General features: G+C 37.2%; 1 long non-coding RNA gene across 3 annotated transcripts in view; it reads left to right on the plus strand.

The window, feature by feature from the left end:
- The window catches only part of LOC308185625, a 43,308-nt gene extending 19,044 nt beyond the window's left edge, over nt 1-24,264 (plus strand). Inside the window, exons 4-5 of one of the 3 annotated variants that reach the window (XR_013943523.1) lie at nt 15,174-15,256; nt 16,975-24,264. This is a non-coding gene — a long non-coding RNA (uncharacterized lncRNA). Of the gene's footprint in view, nt 1-3,194; nt 5,186-15,173 lie in introns of those variants that run through there. The other 2 variants (XR_013943524.1, XR_013943525.1) reach the window with 2 other exon arrangements.
- The last annotated feature ends 1,864 nt before the right edge of the window (nt 24,265-26,128 follow it).

Below are 26,128 nucleotides of genomic sequence, written 5' to 3' on the forward strand. Positions count from 1 at the left end.
TCTTGGTTTCTTCATCTGCTAGGGGACCATAGCGGTCCTGTCATCTTCCCTTCCTTTTACTGACATCTGGGTGACTGTTAGGTATGAGAAGTTTTATCAGCTATACTGGTGTGTAGTTACCACTTTTTGATATAATGCGGTTTTCCTAGTGTCTACATATCAAAAGGGTAGTGCTTAGATAATCATCTGCCTACTACTTGACTTCTGTGTTACAAACAATGAATGCGCAATAAGCACTTTCCTGGGGGTTAGTGCTAGGAGCTTTATCCAGCCTCAATTGGAGGTTTAACCTCAGTACCTGGAAAAGTTATGGAGAAGATTATCCTGGGCAATATTAAAAAATATGTAAAGAAAAAAGCTCTTATCAAGCACAGTCAACATGGGTTCATGAAGGGAAAGTTCTGTCTTAGTAATGTGATCTGCTTCAATGATAAGGTCATGTGTTTGGTGGATGAAGGGAATGTGGTGGATATAATATTTCTGGATTTTAGTAAGGCTTTCGATAGTGTCCCTCATAGCATCCTTCTGGAAAAATTGTTCAACTATGTTCACCCAGCTATGCTGGGTGATGAACTGGCTGAATGATAGAGATCAAAGAGCCACAGTGAAGGGGGCTACATCTGACTGGTGGCTGGTCACTTAGTAGTGTTCCCTAAGCTCAATTTTAGGGCCAACCCTGTTCAACATTTTTTATTAATGATCTAGATGCAAGAGTTGAGTGCACCCTTAGCAAGTTTGCTGATGATACTAAGCTGGGAGGTGCTGTTAACTCCCTGGAGGGACAAGAGGCCTTGCAGAGGGATCTGCTTAAAGTGAAGCACTAGGCAATCAGCAAGAGCATGAAATTCAACAAAGAAAAATGCCAGGTGCTGCACACGGGACGGAGTAATTCTGGACATAGGCACTGACTAGGCGACAAGTGGCTGGAGAGCAGCTCAGCAGAAAGGGGCCTGGGGGTGCTGGTGACAGCAGGCTCAGCATGAGCCAGCAGTGTGCCCTGGCAGCCAAGAATGCACCCAGCTGTGGGGTGTTATAAACTCAACCAGTCGAAAGAGGTGATTTTCCTGCTATGCTTAGCATTGGTGCTGCCTCGCCTTGAATATTGTGTGCAGTGCTGGGCTTCACAATATGAAAAAGATATTAAGGTCATTGAATGTGTCCAAAGGAGGACAATGAAGCTGATAAAAGGGCTGGAAGGCATGTCCTACGAGGTAAGGCTGAGGACTCTAGTGCTGTCTAGTTTGGAGAAAAGGAGGTTAAGAGCCTCATGGCTCTCTACAACTTCCTGAGAAGAGAAGGTTGGGAATTACATGTTAGAAGTCTAGGTGAATATTTCATCTGTTTACACAGAAATCTTTAATCAGATAACAGACCCAAAAAGAGAACTTAGAGAACACCAAGTGAAAAACTTAGTGTTCAGTGGAAGATCTTAACAAATTCACATAAAGACTCAGACTGTCCAAGAAAATACAGGAATTGACAAGTGAACGTTTTCTTTTTCTGTAGAAGGTGGAGATAGTTGTGGGAAATCAAATCTAGAGCTTGAGGTTGTAAAGTGAAAGTGAGTGAAAAGTGAAATAAGATTTCATGATCCTTAAGAAGGGAAGAATGGAAAAAGCAAAGTAAAGATCATGAAATTCAAGAGAGCACATTTCAGTGAACTTGCAGAATTGTTATTTAAGGTTGGTCACACAAGAGGAAAGACTAACAAAAAAGATGACAGCATGAGCTGTCGCAGGACAGAGAAAAAGAGTAAATATGCTAATTCAGATGGCTTTACTGACTTCAAGATAGACTTGCAAGCAAAATCAAAATGTCTTTCTATTTGGTAGTCTGGTGTAAGAGAAAAGTAAGATGTGAGTGTATAATAACAAAGAAAGACAAGACAGGATGAAGTTAGGTAGTTGGAAATATCAAGTGTGAAAATAACTCATTCTTTAAACAAGTTAATTGTAAGTTCTGTAATTTTGTTATTATTAAAGGAAGTTGAAGGGGAAATGAGACCCCTTCTTTTCACAAACTGAAAACCATCAAACCATCAAACAGTCCTTGCTGCATTTAGTCTTCACAAAAAGGCCATTCAAGAGCAGACGGCTAACACAGTTACTACCAATGACAAAAGGTTCTGTCTGAACTGCAGAAAGAACAGATTAAAGAGCACTTAGATAAATTAGTCATTTTCAAAATGTGTGGTCTGATAAAATTCAAAATAATGTGTTTAATGACATGGCTGAAGCACTTTCAGGACAGTTGGAAGTTTGGTTTTAGACATGATTGAGAACAACTGTGGAACAGCAGTGCTAGAACACAGCAACCTTATTTCTTAGTATTAATTTTTACAAAGAAACAGGGAGGAGGAATCCAGGAAGTATGGACCAGTAACCTACTTCAATTCCCAGAATTCTGAGTGTTTGAAATAAAACATGAAAAAGAGTATTAACTAACATCGATATATTGAGAACAAAATATGTCAAGTGACAGTTTGGGAGGGGGAGGTACAATAAAAACCATCAGCTTGTGATGCTGTTGAATATGATAACCTAAAAGGGAAGCTAGAATACCACCATCTTGTTTGAAAATTTTGTGGTAGTAACCAGCAACATTTAGGGACTCTGCTGCCACAAATTCAGTGTTGAAATGGAAAGATGTATGTATTGTGGTTCCATAAGGGATCTAGGGGTGTTCAGATTTTCATAAAAGTCAAAAATGATACTTATTGATATTTGCATAGTCGTATTGGTAAGAGAAAAAAGACTAAAAAGATTATCTGTGTTAAGATGAAATTCAAGAGAGGACAAAATAACTTGTTGACTTGTAGGAATTCCACAAGTACAGGGTGGGCAGCCTTACGGAAATATGGGGTATAGACAAGATAAACATGAATAGGTCACAGTATTGCTTCTTGATTAGTACAGCCAATCCAGTCAATATGTAAATGAGACTACATTGTGTACGGTGCTACAAAATAAAATGTCATAAAAAAGACAAAGGTATGTGTGTCTTCTGATGTTTAGAAAGGACTTCACTTCTGAAACAAGTGACAGTCCAGTCTTTATTTTCATATAGCTGATTTCACTAAATCAGTTTTGCTTAAACTTTTTTGTTTAATATGAAAGACTATGATATGTAGAGCTTACCCCAGAAAGGTCAAAATAAAACCTTGCTCTCTTTCTGCTTCCCCATTCCCTTTCCAGATACCACCACCACAACCACCACTCCACCCCGCCATGTGATGGGATTTTGTAGATCTGATTGATGATTGGACTTGGTGAACTTAAAGGTCTTTTCCAACCTAAATGTTTCTATGATTCTGTGATTTTATATACACATACATATTATACATATGTACACATATGTACATATAAACATATACATATATATGTGAAGTCTATTAATGTTTTCTGCTAAATTATAGTGATTTTTTCTTACACTGAGATAACAAACTTCTTATTCATGTTAATTACAAAGAGCATTAATAAATAAGTGCTTTCCATGAAGTGCTTGCTAACATTGGAGTAGATTCTGGAAAAATATGAGATTGATCCTGAATCTTACAAGAATTCCTACATGAATATAATAAATTTTCATTCTGGTAATGAATCAACTTATATGGTCTGTTTATTTTGTATTTAATTTACTTTATTAGATTTTTTAGGTTTATTATTATCATTATTATTAATCTGTGTATACTAATTTTAATGCTTTAATTCTCTAAATGAACATCCCTGTCCCTGACATGAATTTAAAGTCTTTGAAATGTTGTGTATATCTGGAGTAAAGAAAAACTGAGTAGCAACAGGGTAAAACTGTTTATATTTTGTCTCAGTGATAAAATTTAACATTGCATGTCATTTTGATGATATTGAGTCTCTGATATTTTCAGAAAAAAAAAAGGCCTTTCCTAATTATTGGAACAGAAATAAGATATTTCTGTTATAAGTCCTCCCTTATTTGTGGCAACAGGGTCTCTGACAGACCTCCATCTGACAGGTTGAGAATTGTCTAGGTGTAGGCTCAAGTCAGCTTTTCAGGCAGAAAACAGGTTGTGAAGGCTAGAAAGGCTTTCTATATAATGATGCTTATACCATAGCATTCCGTCTCCTTAAATTATGATGCTCAGCAGGTGCTTGATGTCTTTCTGCAACTCCACCGTAAGACAGTTGACTGACAAAGTAAGAAAAGAGATGAAGAGCTGCAACCACAGAAATGCCAGATTTCCGACAAGTGTTATATTAAAATATTCTCTTTGAAGTTTTAATAATTTCAGTCAAGATTATCGTACAGGAGAAAAGAAGTAATCCTAATGAATTTATCTTGAGTTCCTGTAGTCTTGTCAAAGTTCAAGAAGAATTTGGACCATGCTCTTTGACATATAGTCTGATTTTTAGTGGTCCTGTGTGGGGCCAGGAGTTGGACTTGATGAACCTTGTGGATCATCCTTCCAACTCAAGGTATTCTATGATTCTATGATATTTATCAGAAATCACTTCCATCATAAGAAATGTCAGCTTAAAGAACGAAATTTTAGTTCCATGTCCTGACATTAATTGTCTAACCCAAAACACCTATGGACATGAAATGGGTGAGGGCATCTTCAGTTTTAACTGAGTTCTGGATACTTCCTAATAAAGTAGGAATCCTGTATCTTGAGAAACATACTGGGGGGAATGGAAGGGGAGGGAGAACAAAACTTTAATACACTTTGACAAAAAGTGGGAGTGAAAGCATTGAAAATGCATGCCTTCCAGTTATTTGTTATCAGCTCAATAAAAAGAGTGTGCTTTCATCAGCTTCTTTAGAGTTTAATGAAACATTTTCATGCCAGATTTGTAGCCCACTTGTGTCTCGAAGTACCTGGAAATTTTGAAATTGAGAGACGTGTTGATAGTTCAAGAAACAATGCAATCTCTTACCTGGATATGGTTCATCTCTGTAGATCTAGATGAGTTGGTTATGGAAGACCATCTGAGATGGTATGGGAATCCTGGAGAAAGTTACGAGGCCTGAGGAGGAAATTCTATCAGTTGCATTAGGATTAAGTTCTGTGAGTACCCAACCTTAAGAGTCTGCAGTGCTTGGCAGCTGTGGAAATTCAATTTCTGTTGAATAGGACCATTATTGAGTAACAAAAGAGCTATCTGCTTCAGTTAATATTAACAGTGGAACCCCAACAAGGTGCCTAGAAGTGCAAAAGTCATGGTAAATTAAAGCACTTCTAATTCAAAGTAACATTTATTGCAACCTGGTTGTAGCATTGGTAGTAAATTTTGAGTGATTTCTTCTCTGAACTGTGGGAAGTTTAAATTCTGGCAGGCAATGGATTTCTGGGACTCTGTCTATTTCCTGTCAAGAATGCAAACCATTTCTCTGATTATGATGTGAGAGACAGGTTAATTGAGATTGCTTAGCAGGAGAAAATTTCTTGAATATTCATCACCTGCAAGGTACTGTGTAAGATAGACATCAAAAAACCTACATCCAGATGTCACTTTCTGCTAACTTAATTCTGATCATTGTAAAAAAAAAAAAAGAAAAAAAAAAGAGAGAATTCAGAGAGTTGTCTCCAGTGGAAACCGTAAGTTTAGTGTGGAATCAAAAGATGCATTTAGTTCTGAACACAGTGTCTTGGGTACAAAACAAAACAGAAGAGCATGCTGATTGAGTAACTTTTACTCCAAAACTATTTATTCCCCTTGAAAAATTAAGTATGTTTTTTAGGAGACCTCTATTGATTTTCTTTAAGAGTTTTTAATTTTAGAGTGCCTCAGCCTTATATAATAAATTTATAAAAACTCTTTTTTTTTTTTAAAGGTATTTCCTGTTATGTTGCAATAAAAATAGTAAATATTATTCATCAGACTCTACTGCTTCTCCTAACTAATGTTAATTATGGGAGGGACACTGCCTGTTGTTTTCATTGGAAAAAGGGATGCATTTGGATACATAAAATAATTGTGGCTACTTGCCCAGCAGGGAAAAATTAATGAGGTTTTCAATTTTATTTTAAAACTACATTCAATAAGATCAGACGTTTCTCTTTAAAAATGCCATTTTGCTTTTATTCAATATACATGTTCCTAATTCTTCCTTCAATTCTCAGACAAACCATAAAGGTCTGAAATTGAAAGTGCCTTTTGAGCTTTGTTTGGATTTCTGCTTTCTCAGTCAATCCACACCATCAGCTCAGGTGCCTTTGATATGTCTTTCAGACCTTTTTGGGAGGTCATACTATCATTCTCTTTCCCCACAGCATTCATGAGTCTTTAACAGACACCTCTGTGACTGTTCTATTAGTGAGATGCTGCAGGGAAGTGTTGTTTCTCTCATGTGGCACATGGATCCTACTTTAATAAATGGACCCTTGGCATATAGGAACTTTCTGAAACAACCTGATAGATATTTCTACAAACAGCACAGTAATTGTATTTGAACCATTTATTTTATAGGCTGATGGATTTTGGACTTCTATAAAAGCAGTTAATCCAGGATCTCCACTGGTGGAGATTTTGGGTAGTGATGGAGAGGTAGAAGTATGTTTTATTAGTAAAGTGTTTAATCTTTCCACCTTTGCGCCCAAAATAGGAAAGGAGATGTTTAGTATTAAAAAAAAAAGAAAAAGCCACTTCTCTTTCCTTTCAAAGTGAATCCCGAAGAAGTATTGCCAGAAGCTACTCAAACAAAATAACTTTACTAGAGGATGACTGTGTAGGGCAGTTATACATTATGGTTGGGTAAAATTATCTTCTAAACATTTCAGTGAAGTAGCTCTGGCAATGTCATCACCAGCTGTAAACAGGTGAGAACAGAACTTCCAACATTTCCAAGCCATAGAGGCTTCTGGAGATACATATGCACTGAATTTTTTAAAAATGCCAGATTTGGTGCTTGCATAATATTGAATGTCAGTGATATACAAACAGACTTCTAGTAATCTTTGCAAATCTGATGAGATACTTTATCAGCAAATGCTTGCATATTTATGGTTGTAAGAGGCACAGCTCCAGACCAAACAAGAAATCTTTGAGATGACCAGGAACTAAAGCCTTCAGCAGATAGGTGTGGTGTTAGATCCTTTCCTATGCTTCCTCCTCTTTGATAGTGACAATCTGAATCCAGTTTTAATGAAGGTGCAGGATTACAGTTATTTTATCTTAGCTGGTTTGGTAATTCCCAGTTGACAGCACATATTATAGTACTACAGTAATAACTCCAGTACATACAGGAGCCATAATCATGCCAAGATGGCCTGACTATACAAAACACCCAGGAGTTAAACAGGACTGTGTGCAATGCCAAACTAATGAGTAGGAGCCAGAAAAAAAACATGAAGGTATTCAGAATTTGATTCAATGGCAAAGGATTGGAAGCATCCTTCATCTCTCAGAAGATAGTTACATTGTGAAGAGATAAAGCATCATCATAATATAACTTAATGTGAAAGAGCTGATATTTCAATAGCAGCCAATGGTTTGGAAGAATGTTTTCAACACATTGCTTTTGAAAAGGTTATATATTAACTCCATATAACTAACTAGAACTGAAAGATGGCTGAAGTTTGTCATTGACAGAATCCAAAATAACTGACTAAAATAGCTGGAGAAAGAGAGAATGAGATACCTTGATTATTAGCAGTAACTTGAACAAAGTGGGGCAAGAAAGTTGTTTTGAGGGGTGACTTCAATATACTAAATTGCATAATGCTGGGGCTGCTGTTTTCAAACAGGAAAACAATTATTTTCTATTCGTTTTTTTGTTTGTTTTCAGAGTGTGATTGCTTTATTTCTAGTTAGTAAGTCATAAATAAAAGGAAATTATCTTTTTAAGAGTGGCAGTTTTTTCAGTTATTTTTGTTTCTGTCCATTGTGTCATTACTTTAAAGGGAGTATGTCCTTTGGGATTTTATAAATCATATTATTCAATCTATCAAGTATCAACAGAAAACAAGAACTAAGTTTTTTTTTTTTTTCCAGAAATGCACCTATATTTGGTGTCTTGTAACCTACCTCTTAGTTTATAACTGTAGATCTCAAATCCAGTTTATGGAATTCTTAAAACGTACTGGAGTTTTGCTTGGTTTTCATTTGACCTTGCGGGTCCTTCCTTCCTTCCTTCCTTCCTTCCTTCCTTCCTTCCTTCCTTCCTTCCTTCCTTCCTTCCTTCCTTCCTTCCTTCCTTCCTTCCTTCCTTCCTTCCTTCCTTCCTTCCTTCCTTCCTTCCTTCCTTCCTTCCTTCCTTCCTTCCTTCCTTCCTTCCTTCCTTCCTTCCTTCCTTCCTTCCTTCCTTCCTTCCTTCCTTCCTTCCTCCCTCCCTCCCTCCCTCCCTCCCTCCCTCCCTTCCTTTCCTTCCTTTCCTTCCTTTCCTTCCTTTCCTTCCTTTCCTTCCTTTCCTTCCTTTCCTTCCTTTCCTTCCTCTTTCCTTCCTTCCTTTCCTTCCTTCCTTCCTTTCCTTCCTTCCTTCCTTCCTTCCTTCCTTCCTTCCTTCCTTCCTTCCTTCCTTCCTTCCTTCCTTCCTTCCTTCCTTCCTTCCTTCCTTCCTTCCTTCCTTCCTTCCTTCCTTCCTTCCTTCCTTCCTTCCTTCCTTCCTTCCTTCCTTCCTTCCTTCCTTCCTTCCTTCCTTCCTTCCTTCCTTCCTTCCTTCCTTCCTTCCTTCCTTCCTTCCTTCCTTCCTTCCTTCCTTCCTTCCTTCCTTCCTTCCTTCCTTCCTTCCTTTCCTTCCTTCCTTCCTTCCTTCCTTCCTTCCTTCCTTCCTTCCTTCCTTCCTTCCTTCCTTCCTTCCTTCCTTCCTTCCTTCCTTCCTTCCTTCCTTCCTTCCTTCCTTCCTTCCTTCCTTCCTTCCTTCCTTCCTTCCTTCCTTCCTTCCCTCCTATTGTACCTTTGATATTCTGTGATATTCAGGATATTCTGTGTTGCTCTTTCTTAATTTCTAGCTACATTTTCTCCTTTTTAAGACACAACCAGAGTTACATATAGCAACAAAACATTGCTGCCCCATGGATTTTCTCTGTGGCATAATGCTTTTCTCTTGTTTTGTTCACTATCCTTTTTTTTTATTTATTTTTAAATAAACTGTGACATCTATTTATTGTTGAGTACTGATGTTAACAGAAAACAGCCCATGACAGCTTTAAGATTTGGGTATTAATATATAGTTCAGTGATTCCCTTGATTTTATGAAGACTCCCACCTCCCCCCCACCCCAGGCCCTGTGCCCTATAAGTTACTGAAGTCTGTCAGTCATTCTGTCAGTCTGTCAAATTTACCACAGTTTATCACAGATATCACAGTAGACTATCACAGGCAGAGTATTCAAATGTCTTGTGTTGCCCTCTCAATCCTGAAACATGCAAGTTATCCAAAGTTATGATAGTGAAATATCAGGACCTATATATACATATATGGATAGACCTGTGTATAAATGAAGTAATATTATTTACTTAATTATTTTAATGTGCTGTATTAGTATAATAACAAAAGTTAGTATTATAGGTGGGAGAGATCTACTGCTGCACAATATGAGGAGACTTTACTACCATTTGGACATACTTATGCATTTTTGTAAAAGTTCAGTGTTCAGTTTTCAAAGAACCACTGAATAAAATTTTTCCCCAGTCCCCCAACAATAACAACAAAACCCTTGTTAGAGTTGTGCATAGTAATTTTCTATTTAACTATTTCCCGAGTGTGAAAGGTTAATAATTAAGGAAAAAAAAAAGTTTTATTCACTTTAAAATGTTTTATTTTTATGACATTATTTAAGGTGTGAAGGTCTGCACAAGCAAAAACTTTTTATATGTACTATGACATAACAATCATCAATGGAAACAAAAGTTTAAGAATCTCAGATTACATATCATTGTTTTAAATGAATATTACTTTACAAGTGTAAAGTACATGTTGCCTAAAAGTGATTCTCTGCACTGGGGATTAAATGGGATTCTTAAAATCAATTATCTTTCTATTTGTGCATGCTGCCAGCATCCAGTGATGTAACAGAACTTGCCTTCTGTTTGAAAGGACTGTTTTGACTTACATATTGTGCAGTAATATCTCTGGGGATTCATTCAGTAATCACTGATGTTTCATAAGGCACCTTAATTTTCTTACAATATTGGAAATACACTATACAATTTGATCTGGTATGCAAACAAGTTAGTTTGTGAATTTTACAAAGATTCTTTGTTTTTTACACACTGTTGTTATGAAATAGAAAATAAACTGCTACTTGCCCCATTGTTATTATACTCCAGTTTTAATGGGATTACTCACAGATTATGGAAATTTTTGTAACATTAGCAAGGGAAATGGAAATAGATATGAAGTGAAGGAACTGAGAGAGAAAAAATGCATATAAAGTTGAAATAGAAAAGAAAAAATACTGTAGGATAGCAAATCTATTTTGATTCCTGCAACTCCCTTTCTTGCTAGTTTTGTATTTCATACACAATTGCCCTCTCTAGAAATTTGCAAAAAAACTATCACTAAAATTGTCAGCAATTGTTTCCAGTAAGTTTAGTATCATCTATGGTGTTGATCCACATTCTCTTTGATAACCATGGGAAGATATTTTTGCAAGGAGAGAGTATGCATAGTAATTGTAGTCATCCAGTATTTCTTTGATTATTTTTAAGGTGAGCAATTGTCTTAGAAATGCTCTAAAGGAAAGGAAGCCTGTAGGGTATATTTCCACAGCAGTGAGCTGTGCTCTCTTGTAGACAGCAAGCTATTTTATAGTTAGCCACCTTCAAAAAGGTTAGCTGTAACATCATGTGGGAAAGTACAGACTTGCTCCCTGCATATAAAAGTATATTTTTAGCTCCTTTTTTGCTAGCTGTTAATGCCATACAGCTGTTCCATTACCCAGTTTCAAGTGAGCAATGATATGCTAGCCTGAGTTATCACATCTTAACTGTTGTACAGACACCCTCAAATAAAAATGTGTTCTCTTTCTGGGAGAACCCAGACTGTTTTTGTTAGATGTTTCCTGGATGAACCTATGCAGGCTACCTCCTAGCACATGAGATGACACTATGGTTAGCAGTAATAATCTATAACTCCAGTTAGTGTTAAAGTTATTAGTGGCAGTATGTCATCTTTGGTTATTGGTGAGTCATGTAAAACATCTTTAATGAATTATGACACACTTTCAATACAGTTGTTTGGGCTTTTGGTGATTTGAAACAATGACAAGCTTGTAGTATTCATGGTTTTGCTCTATTGTGCCTCAGAGGTAACTTGTCAAACAAAAGTCAACAAATGCTTTACAAAGAGCTACAATAAGAAACAGATTTCATTCCTGTTTTGTGTTCTGTTCTTGGCCACTGCTTGTACTCTAATGTGATATCACTGTTTCAACCCTTATACAAAATACAGACATCCGGTAGGATTCTCTTTGGAAGTCTAAAAGAATTAACATGATCAAGTATTTGTGACCTGTTAAGGACCGAAAGATCACAAACAATACCGAGGGTAAAATACTGTCCTCTAATTTCAGTTCTGAAAGCAAGTGTCCTATATCTGAGTTTGAGTGGCTAGTTTTAGGAAGCTTTCATATCAATATGTTTTCAACAAAGTTTTGACAATGCAAAAATAGTTCTGCCTTCTGAGTTTCTATTATCTGAATGTCTCAACACTTCCTAAAAAAAAGGAATGGAAAGGTTCTAATCTGGAAAACCTGTGTTTAAATAAAAAATCAGCTTATGAAAATGTGAACATTGTTTTCCGATTTCTCTCATCTCTGTTCTTTCTGTATAAGGAAAATGCTAAAATTCTCATGAAACATAATTTTCATCTTCCTAATTGTCCTTAGGAGACAATAGCAACTGGAGGGTGTTTTATTTTTTTTTTTTCTTTTTTTTTTTTAAATCAATTTCAATTTCATGACTTAAAATAGTTACAAACCACATGTCACTTACAAACCTTCCTGTTATAACACACTGGCTTTGTACAGTGATTTCCAATCCCTTTCTCCCATTCAGAAAAACACTTTGTGGTTTTACTTTTAACCTTTAAGTATTTTTAGAATGGCATACCATTGTGCTTTCCGCAATATGTGTCTTGGAATGTAATGCAATAAGATATTAGTTTGTGCAATGGAAAGTGTGAATAGGAAATATACTTTAAACAATTTGTATTGATGTTTTTGCATTTGATCTCAAAATGGTTCTTTAAAGAAAAAGTATTGTAAAATAATTATAGTAAGTAATTGCTTGGCTCTCACAGAACACGAAGTTTCTTTAAAATAGGAAACAATAATAGAGCTCTACTATTATTTTGCAAAAACTAAAGTTGTGCATTTTAATAAGAACTTTTTATATACTGATTTTTAAAGAAATACTTTCTTCCTACCTAGTGATTTTCTTTTTCCAGCCAGAAGAGTTCAATGTGATTTCACAATATGGTTGTAACCTAGTTACTTAGCCCAAAGGCTAGGGTCTCCAGCCAAGAGGGCGGGAAATTGAGGTCATTCGCTCGGTGTTCATGGAAAGACTTGAATTGCCACCTTGCTGAGGCATTCTCTTTGTAAGTAAATACCACACCCACCCACCCCACCCCAGATACGTTGCCTTAGCTGCAACTGCTTAACATCTGTTAGTAAGTATGTGATTATTTTTTAAGGTGTAGGACTTTGAACAAAACCAGGCCTTAATACCTTATTTGAGGTTAGGCAAATGTGTATGGAGAACTCTCCCTGTGGCAGTACCCCTGCAGAGTACAGAATGTCTAAGCCAACCTTTTCACACTGCCTTCTCTGGTATACCTCTCTCTGTACTCCTGTACCATACATACAGGAAAGCTGCTGTTTTTGCAGGGAAGCCGTTCCCCTTTTGTTGTAGAGGAGTGAGATGGATTTGTTTTTGATTTTCATTTTCTACTTCACAGAGAGCAGCAGAAGCAGATATAGAGCTGCAAGTTGTTTCTTTAAGTTGTTGTCTATTTTAATTCCACAGTCGCATTTCCTACTGAAGAAGTTGTTTTGCCCATGTGTATAGTTTCCATTCACGTTGGTAGATTCTGTATTCATTCCACCTTCCTCTTTTACTCCTCTTGCAGAAGTTTTATGTGTCTTTCTCCTAGCAAAAAATGGCTGTTCAGCAACCTTTGAGCCTGTCATCTTAGATTTAAAAAGAAAAATTTATTGGCTTGTTTTCTCCTTACTCTTTGGCATTGTCCATGTGCAGCTGGCTTCTGCAGATGTTTACTTAACAGAGCTGGTGACTTTTAAAGCCTTGCAAATGTCTGCACTGTTACAAGTTTCCCCTTTACTCAGAGCTACAGTACACAGGCTACATCTGTCCTTAGTAGATCTGGCTGCCTTCCTTACCTTCTTAAATATAACCTTCAACTTATTGTGCCGATATATTTGCTTGCAGCAGTACAGTAAGTAAACATGTATACGTGTTATCGATGTTGGAATAGTCTTTCTAATTCAAAATAATAATAATAAAAAAATCCATTCTCAGACTAAACATTTTTCTGATTACCTTTGCATACTTCTATACTGCACGGGTTTTTCAGCTGAACTCATTAACTTTTTTTTTTTTTTCTGTATCAGTTCTAATTGCTTCCTCAGCTTTCTCAGTTTTGTTCCTTACAGTGGATGAATATTTCTGTATTCATAAGAACATCTTTCATAAATCCCCATTCTTGTTGTGACTCTGAGGACTCCCACCTTCTGTAAAACGTCCTTTCCACACATTTTTGCTGAAGTGCTTTAACTTTTGAGCTATAGGGGGAAAGCATGCTAGAGAAAGAGAAATGCTACTGTCAAATACCCCTTCTTCTGTTACACCCACTCATTTGTTTGTGGCTGATTGGGATTTAGGGAGCAAATATATGGAGGATGGTTTGTGTGTAGGCAACCTTATATGTATTTCTGACTTTTTGTAAAGCAAATAGTAGCAAGCGGAGCATGGTCCTTGATTAAAGTACTTTACTGCCTGAAGTATGCATCCTGAGTGTGCTTTTGAATCTGGAGATACTGAATGAAGTAAAGTCCCCCAAAGCTAGAGCAGTTGTTTTGTCCAAATAATGAGACTGTTGCTAGTGATGACAAGTCATATCTCCAAACTTTAGAATGGAAGGTTTATAACAGTAGTGACCAATTAAAAAAGAAAGTGGGAGGTGGAGCCAGCCCATTTCTTCCCTTTCCTTTGGGAGACTAACATTTATCATAAATTTTACAGTAAGAAGTTAGAGAAGCAAATGATATTTCAAAGGACATTTCAAATGCTGGTTTGGAAGTGTCCCAAGAAAGAGCCAAGAAGTCTGGTGGCTTCAAAATTTAACTCCAAATTTAAGGAAGACAATGTTTCCTTCAGCTAAATTACCCTTATAATCTAAAAGGAGAGAGAGAATGGCATTTGATTTGTTACTAAAAATGTTATTTTATTTTATTTTATTTTATTTTATTTTATTTTATTTTATTTTATTTTATTTTATTTTATTTTATTTTATTTTATTTTATTTTATTTTATTTTATTTTATTTTATTTTATTTTATTTTATTTTATTTTATTTTATTTTATTTTATTTTATTATTTTATTTTATTTTATTTTATTATATACAACAGGTAACTGCTGCATGTGCCTTATAAAAATTTCTTATAAACAAATTTATGGTGATGTTTTTCTTGGCTAAATATTTTCATGTGTAAATATGTATGGTTTTCATAGAGGAACAAGGAAGGGATAACATGAAATAAGCAACAAAAAGGAAGACAAAGACCTGCATTACATTCATTTTGGGGAACTGATCCTAACTGAGCTGATGCAGGGGTGCTGTATCTTAATAATATCAACTATTTTAAGGAGGTAGTGATGTTCCCAGAGTGTGAATAACTCTGCCAAGAGTAGCTATGCTAGCTTTTCTTGAGCTGTTCCATATGAGGTCTACTTACTTTGGGTTTTGTCATTCATAGAAAGGGTGTTTAAAAATACTTTCCTTTCTGCTAGAAACATAGATTTTAAGAGGGTGCTTACAACTAGTCTAGGATTTGATATGACAGATATTTATAACTAATGCAGAGCAAAACACAAAATACACTTAACCTTTATTCAGTTGCATTGTAAATGTATTCCACTTTCTTTCAACTGGAGTGAATTATATTAATAACTTGTTATTGTTAAAATGTCAAGAGTATTTTCTTTCTGTTTGAATTATCATTTCTCTGCTCAGGGTATTGGGTTCTGCTTATCGCTCCTGACATGGAAAGGAAGAAATGTAATCTTAAGTGAAATGTTCAGACTTCTCATGAATAGGTAGGTTATTTCTTTCAGATTAGCTCAAGTAATAGTTACAAAGCTGACATATGGAATGTGGAAGGAGACAGGAACCAGACAATGCATGGAAACTGAAACACTCTCTCGTTTAAAGATACAGTCTCCCTGGGACTAATAGAGTGATGTGCACAACATGTCAGGTACTTCTGTATCTGGCACTTCCTTATATTTTCACCAAGCTGATTTCAAGCATGTGACTTTTATTTTATTGTGACATTATCGCAATAATTTACAGCCTCCTTTCAGTGTTGAAATGTGCTTGTTTTGGGAGGAAATCTGAGATGTTCCAGAAAAAAAAAAAAAACAATTAGGAGTTTTAAATTTCATTCCATCTCTTCAGCTGATGAAATATATTCCCTGTAAAACACCTGGTTAATCAGATAACTCTTACACAGCTTTTCCCCCCTCAGTACTTCAGAAAGAGGTCATTTTTCCCATTAAAGGATAGTTACCTTCTGGGAAGTAGGTTAATCCACTGTCCAACTGGAATGTAAAGGCTGAAGTAAAAATTGTGTACATTTTGTAGTTCGCATTTTTCCAGCATGGCTTATGAAGCAAACAGAAATGTAAAGTTAAACATGTTTGTGTCATATTTATTGTTTATAACCAGAAATGTAACAGATACTCCTCCTAACGACTTTACTACAGCAAGCTAAATCAAATTCCAGTTGATGTATTCTTTGGAAAGTCTGACTGGCTCAAAGGGAGAAGAAATATTTCACTTTATATTAGATCCCTTTCTTCCAGCTTCTTATATAATAGTACTGTTGTATATTCAACCACCAAGAATAATCTGGCTAAAGTCTGTCAGTGTTAACAAAGCCTTCCTTCATTTTGTGAAGTGAAAAAAACTGACTTGGTTCAAGCCAAGTTGTGTGTACTTTTACATCGTTATTTTCAAATTAACTACGGCTTTACACTAGCAGCTATCAATGCATATTAAAAGCTACCGGTGAAACAGTAAGGTTCAGGGTAACATAATGGTCCTTGTTTTTGTGCATTTTTCTTTAAAAATAAACATTGAGGTTCACTAGTATTAGTAACAGTATTGTTTGCCAGCTGGAGTATTTTATTTTCAAATGAAAAAAAAGGGAAAACTAGATCCTACAAAAGTGTCAAGGACTTTTGTAGGGAATGTGTCCTAGCTAAAAATTCTTTATACACTGTAACACTACTGGTGTAATTTCATGACTGTAATTCTGCGGAAACATTGGCCTGCCCAATGCAAAAACTTAGCTTTTGTCTATTTCAAAGAGCTAACAACATCAAGAATTTAAACTGTTAATATGATATTATTGGTGGTGGTGGCGGGAAATAGTGCCCAAACATCATTCTGACCTACACAAATAAACAAAGCAAAACAACCAAAAAAGGACATCTTTTATTCAAAAATCATTTTTGCACCGCAGACAAGCAGACCAGAGTAAAACCTTACTGTGAACATTGTAGAGTTTGGGTGAAGTTCAGACTGGAATATCATCTTTGGGGCATTCTTCCTATTTCTTTAGCAGAAATACTGAAATATGAAGTTAATTTTTTCCCAGGGAATTTTTTTTGCTGTGTTTCTGACATTTGTAAATTACACTGGAAAACAGTGGGATGGAAAATATATTGCAGAAGAGATGTTGTTTAAATTATTATTTGTTTTCAAGGAGAGTTTTATTTAAGTGTACTCAGGATTTCTCTCCCTTACCCAGCCCCAGGAAAGGAAAGAACTGGATATGTTTTGGAGAGCTACACTCTGAGCATGACTGGAAGGGAAATTAAGAAGTGTCTTGCCAGCTCTTAAACTATATAACAAAGAACAATTAATCTTCCTTGGATGATGCTGTAAGAGAAGGCATGTGGAAACAACAACTGGTTCCATCATGTCGTTGTGTAGTACTAAAGCTGTCTTCAGTCCCTACCCTTAGCTGTGAACCAGTTTAATCTGCCAAATTATTATTGTTCTTAATATTTCCCAAAGAGTTTTCTAAATTAATGGGCCAAGAAGTTATTAATGATCTAAGAGGTTACTATTTATACAGTGTTTACATCCTTTTTATCATGGTACACTTTGAAGTTAAGGATAGTTAATGCTTTATTTATTTATTTATTTATTTATTTATTTATTTATTTCTGTATCAAGTGATTCCACAAATAAAAACACACACAAAAAACACTTGTACTCTTTCCTTTTTCACCCAATAAAAAGTGACATTTATTGGACTTACAGAAAAAAAAAAGGGAGAAGTGATATATTCATAGGGTTGCTCTGTAAATAAATATGCTTCTATCTATTACATATTTATAAGATTTATCATTTTTATCAGGTTTATTCTTTTTCAATATCTTGGGAAGAAAAAAAAACAAAAACAATTCATTTGAGAAATAGAACTGGTAGAGGAAAATTCTTCTTCACCCTCAGAGAAAAAAAAGTATTAGTAGTTAGACTGCTCAAAATATTAGCTATGAATGTTGCTTTATTATCACATAATTTTCTTTTTAAAAAAGATTTATTTATTTTTATATATATCAATTTTGGAATGAACTCCTGCCTAGGATATTTCACATACTAAATGGTAAAAAATTAAAGTCTTAGATTTATGTGATGCAACTGCCTGAGTGGAAAGTGTTGTGGATTGTATATGGGGCCAAGAGCCATAAAATCTTGGACTCTGGACCCCTTTTCGATGCTGAGCAGCCTATATAATTTTTTGTACTTACACAACGCTCAGCAAACATTATTAATTCAAGCTTCACACAGTCACTGTGAAGTACAGAGGTGTAATTATCTCATTTTTTCAAGTGGGAGAACTGAGACTCATAGAGGTTATGCTCTGCAATAAAACAAGTTCAGAAATAGGGTGGGAACCAAGGTCACTTGGCATTTATTCCTGGCCCTGGTCTGCTGGAGTACTATGTAAAGCCTCAACCCCTTTGCCTGGCATATGGGGTTAATGTTACTTTCCTCTTTGCAGCTGCTTGTGCTGAAATTCATGCCAGGCAGTAGAAGAAGATATCCATCTGTGGAACCCATCTTCCATGGAAGCTATTATTGTCTCATTTTGAGTATTTAGGAAGTTTCATGTGGAAAAAAAAAAAAAAAAAAAAGCAATTCCAGCTCTGCAGAAGACAATGAAGAAATTCCTTATTTTAATGGACATTAAAACTCTGGGAGAGGTTGCCATAATACGAGATAAGGGATTTCAGAGCAGAACACCAGACCCACACTGGCACGAGAAGTACCCACAGTTCTTTAGTTTACTCACCACAGCAGCCCAAGGCAGTTACTTATCCTTTGTGTGCCTCAGATTTTTTTCTTGCTTGTTTTTAATTTAGTTTTAAGCCACACTGTGCTGCTAAAACATGGGACTTGAGCCTAGGAAATCCTTGGTGTTACTGTAGCATTTGGTGGCTTCCAGGTTGATCTGGGTGAATTTCTTTTGTAGAAGCTTCTTGAACATACACTTCTAACCAAGGCTTTCAGTCATTTTCTTGTTGCTCCTGAGCAGTGCCAAGGTGCTGGATCAGAAGGCAAGGTGGAGTGAGTGAGATGGGTGCTTGCATTGCAAGCATTGCTGGTCAACTCCCGTGAGGTGGCTGGTGCTGACAAGGGGCAGTGCCCCAGCCCTTCCTGAGCAGTGCTGTTGGGCTGCCAGGCTGGTGGGCTGCCGGGCTTTCCACCCCTGCACGTGAATCAAAAGAACTGTGGAGCATGAAGAAACAAGAACTTTCTGACAGGCCCCCCCGTGCCAGCTGTAGAGCAGGAGTAATTCTATCTCTACTTTATTTAGAGCTGCACCTGCCTGCCAAAATGCCCAGAGTGCGGTGTATTAAAGTGCATCTTTTCCTCACAATACATCTGTGTTGCCACAGATCAAGTTTTTACCTCTAGATCCTCAAACAGCCCTTTGCTTTCTGGGGTTGCATGGTGTGGTACCAAAACGTGCTATGCATTTGCAGGATTTGCAGGTAAAGCCCTTTTATCTATCTATCTATCTATCTATCTATCTATCTATCTATCTATCTATCTATCTATCATCTATCTATCTAATTTATCCATCTATTTATTTTTCAATTAACAGCTTTTTAAAATAATGTTTTCACTTGCTGTGCATCCCAGCACTTTTTAATATTTCACCTGTTCGTAAAAAGTTTTGATATAGTGAATTACCTTTTATACAAGTTGTTTTTCTTTGTATTTTCAGAGCCTGCTGTTCTCTCAGTTTTCCAGTAAATTATTATTTTCTCTGTATTACTTTACATGTTGTAATTGCTTTGTTATCTGGAGAAGAAAGGTAGGCTCAGCTTACTCCTTTCATCACTGCCAGAGCCTCAGTGAACTAACTGTAGTTCTTCTCATTACCATTGCTTTGTTCTGCCCTGTTACAATGATAGTTGCCCTTGTCATCTTGTAATGTTAGCTGTGAAACCTTGTGGTTAAGAACAGAGAGAAGGTAAAAGATTGTGGTGGGGAAAGATAAATTAGGCAGTATATTTTGCAAAATGAGTTGATAAAGAAATGTTTGTGTTTCCTATCATTAAATAACTGAGTCTGAATTCATTATGTAAACACAGCAGCACACACTGAAGAAAGTCTAAGATGCTTTGTTGCAAGAGATACAGAAAGAGTATGACTGAGAGTTTGCAATGTTTGGTCCCAGTGTAATTTTCGTCAAGTTAAGACAAATGAAAATTTCCAGGTGTCTCATTGTCTTTAAATATTTTTTTTTTCTCTCTGGCAAGCTTAGTCTTGCTCCCTCCCAGCCTCCCTGTTGCTTTTACTCCTGCCATGTGAACTTTGATGACACAGCTATACTATTTTTGTTTGTTTGTTTTTGTTTTTAACCTGTATTTTTATGTCTCTTTCCCAAAGGAATGAAAAATTGTGTTTTCCTCAAAGTGATCAAATAAATAAACTTGATTAAAATTAAGGGCTATGTTGTGATCCTGGGGGCCCGCTAATGCTATTGAAACCAGCTTGTGGGATCTTGTGGCCATCTAATTTTGGTCAAGCCAGCTAACAGTTAAAATGAGATCCCTTCTGTGGCAAATGAAAAGTAGAATTGACCGAATAAAAATACAATTAGGCAAAAGAAATTAAAAAAGAAAATCTTCAGTGTGGATATGTACACCTTGTTTTCTCAATTCTGTAACAGTTAGTCAAGCTGTTGTTTTTTATGACCTCCTGAGGAAATACAGAGTTGTCCTCCTCTCATTAAGAATCACTTAATTAATTAATTAATTCCATGTTGAATGAGACCCTGAGCAACCTGACCTAGTGGATGACATCCCTGCTCATTGCAGGGGTGTTGGAACTAGATAGTCTTGAAGGTCCCTTCCAACCTACGCTGTTCTACAATTGTATGAATTACTTGTGTCCTGGGAGCTTTCCAGGGGAAACTAAAGATTCAGCAAGGCCTAGAAGTTTATATGGAAGACTGTTTATTTTATAAGAATTTGGAAGATAAACTTAACACATGGTCAAGACGACTGAGGTGACCAGGTGAAATCTAAAGATACTATTGTATAACAGAACCAGTGGTGGATGAGTTCCAGCACAGCAGAGTTAGCTGTTGAAAATGCCTGAAAGCAGCAGGTGAGATAGCTGCCAAAACAGTGGTTGTGTGATTCTCGTCCTGTGTCTCAGATTAGCTATGAGATGGGGCTACCCTGTGTTTGAGCCATGACAGTCTCTGTGCCAAAATATTCATGTTAACATGTGGATGTACCTCCCATTTGATTTTTTTTTTTTTTTTTTTTTTTAATTAAAGTGCTGCTTAGCTCTTTTATGGCATCCGACTGCTGGAGTCTAGTCCTTTCTTCAGCGTATGGAAATACTGATACAGTTGCTCAGTGAGAGCAAATTACAGAGCAATCTTAAAGGTATTCCATTCTCAGATGGCCTAGACACAGCAACAGCTTTTTAAAAGATTGATTAGCCCTTTGGTAAAGCCTGAGACTGTGGTTTCTAAGATTTAAAAATCCTACTGACTACAGTATCCTTGTCATCTTAGGACACATTCAACTTTATATTCATTAAAGCAGATAGCAGCAGCTGCTCTCACATCATGCAAGCTCATCTCGTATGGAGAGGCATGGATACCCAGAGTGTATTCTTTTGGCTTGCTCTCTCCAGTGGAAGGTATGCTCAAATGGAGAGAAGTATTTGGTGATTGTACTCATCTGTCAAATCTTGATAATTCCATACTCATGACATGCCATCCAACTCCACAAATGTCAAGATGACTAAACATGGAAAAGTCAACTTGTTGATTCTGGAGTCTGTTTATGCACCTGGTAAAATGGAGGGGAGGAAGGAGAGATCCCAGTGCCGAAGCACAATTGCACACTGCACTTACATATTTTTAGCATTGGTGGTGTCTGACCTGTGACCTCTTTGTCATGACCAAGACAAATACTTACTAGTGTCTTCATGCTTTTAAAAGGCCCATTGTTAGACACATAAAGTTGCACAAAATCATAGCAATGAAAATGAATGCCTGCCATTTAAATTTCTCTGAATGGATAAATTCAGCGTGATTCACTGTTTCAAAAAGACAGATCTGATGCCAAATATATATAAAAAGTGTGCAGAATTGTATTAGAGCACTTGGTCCTTATCAAAACAAACAAACAAACAAACAAAAACACACACACACACAAAAAAGCAACCACAGACGAATCTTACAAGGGTAGGGGAAAATACTGAACAAATCAAGTATTTTCACCACATATAGCTGTGCTTTTGGGTCCTGTATAGCTGCAACAACTAATTTACCTGTCCACTGATGAAGGAAATGTTTTGTTTGTTTGTTTGCTTTTAACTGTTTCTAAAAACAATTGGATTGTTTCTACTGCATTCATTATCCAGGTGTGCCGCAGCATAGAGAAGTGGTTCAACTGAGAATATCTGAAGCCTGTAAATTAGGACTACAGAGAGGGACTAGATGCAATATTATGTGCCTGCATATAACCCATCAGAAACAGGCTAACACTATTCCCTTTGCAGATGGAATTCAAGTCAAGTTAATGTCTCTACATTTTTACATTTTTATTTGTTCAGTCTGTTTCAGTTCTTTGCTAAAGAGATGTTGGAAATGCTGACCCAATACTTGTATTTATTTTTCACTATTATGCTTTTAGATTAAAAAGAAAAAAAGACATTTTTTGTTTGTTTCTAAAGTGAAGGAAGCTTTGTGGTGCACATAGGCATTACAGGACTGAAAAACATCCTGTCCCTGGTTTTACTAATATTCTATGTGAGTTATCTAATTGTTCTTTATTAATATTGATGACCTAGAAGAAAATCCTGCCTGTAAGAGTATTTTCTGATATGAAATGCAGTGTTTTCTTCAATATTATTATAAAAGATAATAAGTGTGTCTGTCTGTAGTGGGTTTACATGGCAAAGTTTTGGTAGCAGGGGGCCACAGGGGTGGCTTCTGTGAGAAGAATCTAGAAGCTGCCCCATGTTAGGTAAGTGCCCTGCTGTTGACCAGAGCTGAGCCAATAAGTGATGTTGTTTGTGCCTCTGTGAGAGCATATTTAAGACAGGGAAAAAACAAACAAACAAAAAAAACCACTGTGCCACACAGCAGCTGGGAGATTGAGAGGAGCGAGGAACAACCTTGCAGGCGCCAAGGTCAGTGAAGAAGGAGGGGGAGAGATGCTCCAGGCGCCGGACCAGAAGTCCCCTGCGGCCTGTGGTGAGGACCATGGTGAAGCAGCCTGTCCCACTGCAGCCCATGGAGTACCACAGTGGAGCAGGTTTCCACGCTGCAGCCTGTGGAGGAGACCACGGTGGAGCAGGTGGATCTGCACGGACGGAGGCTGCGGCCTGTGGAAGACCCAGGCCAGAACAGATTCCAGGCCGGAGCTGTAGCCCGTGGAGAGGAGACCACTCAGGAGCAGGTGACCTGGCAGGAGCTGCTGCCTGTGGGGGACCCAGGTTGGAGCAGTTTCCTCCTGAGGGATGGACTCCGTGGTATGGACCCATATCTGGAGCAGTTCTTGAAGAGCTGCTGCCTGTGGGAAGCCCACGCTGGATCAGTTCCGCAAGGACTGCATGCCGTGGGAGGGACCCCACAGCACAGGGGACAAATGTGACTGAGAAGGAGCGGCAGAGAAGAAGCACTATAGACTGATCATAACCCCCATTCCCCCGTTCCCCTGCGCCGCTCGGAGGGAGGAGGTGGAAGAGGGTGGATGGGGGGGAAGGTGCTTTTGGTTTCTTTCCTTTGTTTCTCACTTCTCTAGCTTGTTAGTAATAGGTAATAAATCTTACTATCTCCATATACTGAGTCTGTTTTGCCCATCACGATAATTACTGCATGATCTCCCTGTCCTTATCTCAACCCTTTAACCCTTTTCATCGTATTTTCTCCCCTTTCCCCTTTGAGGAGGGGGAGTGAGAGAGCAGATGTGGTGGAGCTCGGCCGCCCACCCGAGTAAAACCACCACACTGTCTTACCTTATTGGTCTTTTTTAATAGCTCCTTTCATGAAGGACTGTCTCTAATTTATCATAAAGTCTCTCTTGAAATGTTTAGGAATACTAGTATAACAGTAGAGTAAGAAGCCACCCAGCTCTTAGGGAATCAGTCCTGGCTGTGTTCTTGTAACAAATTTGATACTCTTCTCCCGAGAAAAAGACAGACATAAATGTTATTTTTTTTTTCAGCATAATAAGTCAACAATTAGCAGGAAAGAATTTTCAACACAATTTCACCAGGAATCTTTCTGATTCCCAATCCAGTAAATAGCCTGTCATCATCAATTAAATGCATCTTCAGATAACTTATTCATAGAATCATAGATTCATTTAGGTTGGAAAACACCCTTAAGACCATCAGGTCCAACCATCAATATGACTCTACCAAGTCCACGACTAAAACATGTCACTAAGTATTACATCCACATATCTTTTGAATACCTCCAGGGATGGTGACTACACCACTTCCCTGGGCAGCCCATTCCAGTGCCTAACCACCCATTCCATGAAGAAATTCTTCCTAATGCCCAATTTAAATTATTCCAGTTGCAACTTGAGGCTGCTTCCTTGTATACAGTCTAAACTTTTTTGAGAGTAACTTGAGTCCATTTCCTCTCATCCTATCACTTAATCACCTGAGAAAAGAGACCAACACCATCTTCATTGCAGCCACCTTTCAGGTAATTGTAGAGAGCAAGGATGTCCCCTCTCAGTCTCCTCAGACTAAAGAACCCCACTGCCCTCAGTCACTCTTCATAAGTCTTGTCCCTTCACCAGCTTCATTGCTGTTCTCTGAATGCGTTCCAGCAACTCCGTATCCTTCTTGTAGTAAGGGGCCCAGAACTGAACACAATAGTTGAGGTGCAGCCTCACCAGTGCCAAGTACAGTGGGAAAGTCACTTCCCTAGTTCTGCTGGATTTGCTATTTCTGATAAAAGCCAGGATGCCCTTGGACTTCCTGGCCACCTGGGAACACTGCTGGCTCTTATTCAACCAGAGGTCAACCAGCAGTCTCAGGTCCTTTTTTGCTGGGCAACTTTACAGCCACTCTATCCCACCTCTATACTACTGAATGAGTTTGTTATGTCTCAGGTGCAGGACCTGGCACTTACCGTTGTTTTATGTCAGGCAGTTGGACTTGGCCAATTGGTCTCACCTATTCCTTCTCTGAGGATGAGAAGATCCTCAAGAAAAGCTCTGCTCAGTCTAGGCATTACCAATATTGTTGATAGTTGAAATGTTAGAATAAGCTCCATATTAAAAATGCAAGTTTGTGAAATGCAGAGTCATGTACAGTTGTTAAAGACGCGAGAATGCAAGAGCAGATATTCTGCGGAGTAACTGCGATAGTTTTGCTGATATGCGTTTCTGTCAAAGCTCTCTTCTGTGCTCTTTAAGATTACCATATTTATTTTCACGTGACTAGTGTAGATCTTTCATGTTTTTGTGATTTCTTTTTTTTTTTTTCTTTTTTTTTTTGATGGTAGAAAACAATTCTAAATTGGCTTTGGATTTAAGAGATTCTTTTTGTTGTTTAGGATGTTTTTCTTTATTCATTATTTACATTATCATTTTTAACCCCTTCTATTTTTTTATTGTATAAACACCTATCAAGGTGTTTATACAAGTCAAAGTAGATGACATCAGTTGTTTTTCCTTTGTCCGCCAATTCTGTCACTGTCATAGAAGGACACCAAGTTAGTCAGGCATAATCTGCCCTTTGTGAAGCCATGCTGTCTGTCTACAATAACCTCCTTGTCTGCCATATACATTAACATGGTTTTCAGGATGATCTCTTTGTGCTCCATGATCTGGGCACACAGGTGAGGATGGCAGGTCTGTATTACCTTGGGTCCTCCTTTTTAACCTTTTAAAAAATGTGTGTTATGTTTTCCCTTTTCAGGTCAATGGGTACTTTACTTGACTGCCATGACTTCAAATTTGATGGATAGAATGTACTGATAAAAGGGGCTTAAGAAAAGGTGGGAAAGAGGATTTATTGTAATCCTTAAGAGTCTGCTAGTGTGTATGTTCTGCTTTCCTACAGATGTATTCAGGAAACACCGGGGAAATAATGTCCCAAATTTTAGGCTATTTACTAAAGCTAGGTTAGTATCCAAGAAAATATCTGTTGGGGAGATACTATGAAAGGTATTTGCTGAACAGAAGCAACAAGAACCACTCATAGTAATTCCTGCACTGTTAATTCAATACTCATAACAATAACAACAAAAAAGAAACTTTACTAGTAGATAGCATTTCATACGATTGAGACAGTAAAGTCAATAAAATTCTGGCTGCAGAACTGAGTAAAACAATTTAAATCTGTATTAACTACTGCTACTAATTTTAAATATCTAGAGACTTCAGTGTCTG

The sequence above is a fragment of the Anser brachyrhynchus genome (genome assembly GCF_964034855.1).
Source record: "Anser brachyrhynchus genome assembly, chromosome: Z".
Lineage (NCBI taxonomy): Eukaryota > Metazoa > Chordata > Aves > Anseriformes > Anatidae > Anser > Anser brachyrhynchus.